Genomic DNA, 3193 nt, shown 5'->3' with positions numbered 1-3193 from the left:
CTTCACACCTCCCCTCCCGGGAGCCTGTGCAGCCCGCCACTGCCAGGGCCCCGTGACCCAGGGACAACTTCCCCGGGAGAACGCACGGCGCGCCTCACGCTGGTGCAACGTCACGCCGACCTCTGCCGCCGCAGGCTCGCCCCACCTCCGTGCCCCTCCCTTCTCCTGGCCTGAGTGGAAGGAGGAAAGGTTTCCACACACTAGAAGCCACTTCACTGGTGGAGACGCGGGGGTGGGCGGGGAGCTTCGGAGCCACGGAGGAGAGCGCAGTAACAGGGTGCGAAGGGCAAAGTGAGAGATTCCCGCATGGAGGATCGGTGCCGACCGGCACTCACCAGCCCGAGAGGCTTGTATGCAACCCCTTCCTGTCTGAGCGAAGAACAGACGCCCTCAGGTGACCTACACGCAGAGGCGAGAACAAATCCAAAGCTGAACCCCGGGAGCTGTGCGAACAAAGAAGAGAAAGGGAACTCTCTCCCAGCAGCCTCAAAAGCAGCGTATTAAAGTTCCACAATCAACTTGATGTACCCTGCATCTGTGGAATACCTGAATAGACAACGAATCATCCCAAATTGAGGAGGTGGACTTTGGGAGCAACTGTAGACTTGGGGTTTGCTTTGTGCATCTAATTTATTTCTGGTTTTATGTTTATCTTAGTTTAGTATTTAAAGTTGATTATCACTGGTAGATTTGATAATTGATTTGGTTGCTCTCTTCCTTTCTTTAATATATATAGATATATTTTTTTTTCCTTTTTCTCTTTTTGTGAGTATGTGTATGCTTCTTTGTGTGATTTTGTCTGTATAGCTTTGCTTTTACCATCTGTCCTAGGGTTCTTGTCTCTCTTTTTTTAATTACTTAAAAAAATTTTTATTCTTAATAATTTTTAAATTTTTTATTTTAATAACTTTATTTTTCTCCTTCCTTCCTTTCTTTCTTTTCTTTCTTTCTTTCTTTTCTTTCTTTCTTTTCTTTCTTTCTTTCTTGCCTTCCTTCCTTCCTTCCTTCTTTCTTTCTTTTTTTCTCCCTTTTCTTCTGAGCCGTGTGCCTGACAGGGTCTTGGTGCTCCGCCTGGGTGTCAGGCCTGTGCCTCTGAGGTGGGAGAGCTGAGATCAGGACATTGGTCCACCAGAGACTTCCTGGCTCCAAGTAATACCAAATGGCAAAAGCGCTCCCAGAGATCTCCATCTCAACGCTAAGACCCAGCTCCACACAACAACCAGCAATCTACAGTGCTGGGCACCCTATGCCAAACAGCTAGCAAGACAGGAACATAAACGCACCCATTAGCAGAGAGGCTGCCTAAAATCATAATAAGGTCACAGACACCCCAAAACACACCACCGGACACAGTGCTGCCTACCAGAAAGACAAGATCCAGCCTCATCCACCAGAACACAGGCACCAGTCCCTCCACCAGGAAGCCTACACAACCCACTGAACCAACCTTAGCCACTGGGGGCAGACACCAAAAACAACGGGAACTACGAACCTGCAGCCTTCAAAAAGGAAACCCCAAACACAGTAAGTTAAGCAAAATGAGAAGACAGAGAAACACACAGCAGATGAAGGAGCAAGGTAAAAACCCACCAGACCAAACAAATGAAGAGGAAATAGGCAGTCCACCTCAAAAAGAATTCAGAGTAATGATAGTAAAGATGATCCAAAATCTTGGAAATAGAATGGAGAAAATACAAGAAACGTTTAACAAGCACCTAGAAGAACTAAAGAGCCAACAAACAATGATGAACAACACAATAAATGAAATTTAAAATTCTCTAGAAGGAATCCACAGCAGAATAACTGAGGCAGAAGAACGGATAGTGACCTGGAAGATAAAATAGTGAAAATAACTACCACAGAGCAGAATAAAGAAAACAGAATGAAAAGAATTGAGGACACTCTCAGAGACCTCTGGGACAACATTAAACATAAAAGGGAATCCCCATAAGGTTAACAGCTGATCTTTCAGCAGAAACTCTGCAAGCCAGAAGGGAGTGGCAGGACATATTTAAAGTGATGAAAGGGAAAAACCTACACCCAAGATTACTCTACCCAGCAAGGATCTCATTCAGATTCGACGAAGAAATTAAACCTTTACAGACAAGCAAAAGCTAAGAGAATTTAGTACCACCAAACAGCTTTATAACAAATGCTAAAGGAACTTCTCTAGGCAGGAAACACAAGAGAAGGAAAAGACCTACAATAGCAAACCCAAAACAATTAAGAAAATGGTAACAGGAACATACATATCGATAATTACCTTAAATGTAACTGGATTAAATGCTCCAACCAAAAGACACAGACTGGCTGAATGGATACAAAAATAAGACCCGTATATATGCTGTCTACAAGAGACCCACTTCAGACCTAGGGACACATATAGACTGAAATTGAGGGGATGGAAAAAGATACTCCATGCACATGGAAATCAAAAGAACGCTAGATTAGAAATTCTCATATCAGACAAAACACATTTTAAAATAAAGACTATTACAAGAGACAAAGAAGGACACTACACAATGATCAAAGGATCAATCCAAGAAGAAGATATAACAAATGTAAATATTTATGCACCCAACATAGGAGCACCACAATACATAAGGCAAATGATAGCAGCCATAAAAGGGGAAATCAACAGTAACACATTCAGAGTAGGGGACGTTAACACCCCACTTTCACCAATGGACAGATCATCCAAAATGAAAATAAATAAGGAAACCCAAGCTTTAAATGATACATTTATAGGACATTCCATCCAAAAACAACAGAATACATTTTCTTCTCAAGTGCTCATGGAACATTCTCCAGGATAGATCATATCTTGGGTCACAAATCAAGTCTTGGTAAATTTAAGAAAATTGAAATCGTATCAAGTATCTTTTCCGACCACAACGCAATGAGACTAGATATCAGTTACAGGAAAAAAATCTGTAAAAAATACAAACAAATGGAGTCTGAACAATACACTACTTAATAACCAAGAGATGACTGACAAGATCAAAGAGGAAATCAAACAATACCTAGAAACAAATGACAATGAAAACACGACGACCCAAAACCTATGGGATGCAATAAAAGCAGTTCTAAGAGGCAAGTTTATAGCAATACAATCCTACCTCAAGAAACAAGAAAAATCTCAAATAAACAACCTAACCGTACACCTAAAGCAATTAGAGAAAGAAGAACAAAA

This window comes from Physeter macrocephalus, chromosome 15, assembly GCF_002837175.3.
Source record: "Physeter macrocephalus isolate SW-GA chromosome 15, ASM283717v5, whole genome shotgun sequence".
Lineage (NCBI taxonomy): Eukaryota > Metazoa > Chordata > Mammalia > Artiodactyla > Physeteridae > Physeter > Physeter macrocephalus.
This window is presented reverse-complemented; position numbering follows the sequence as displayed.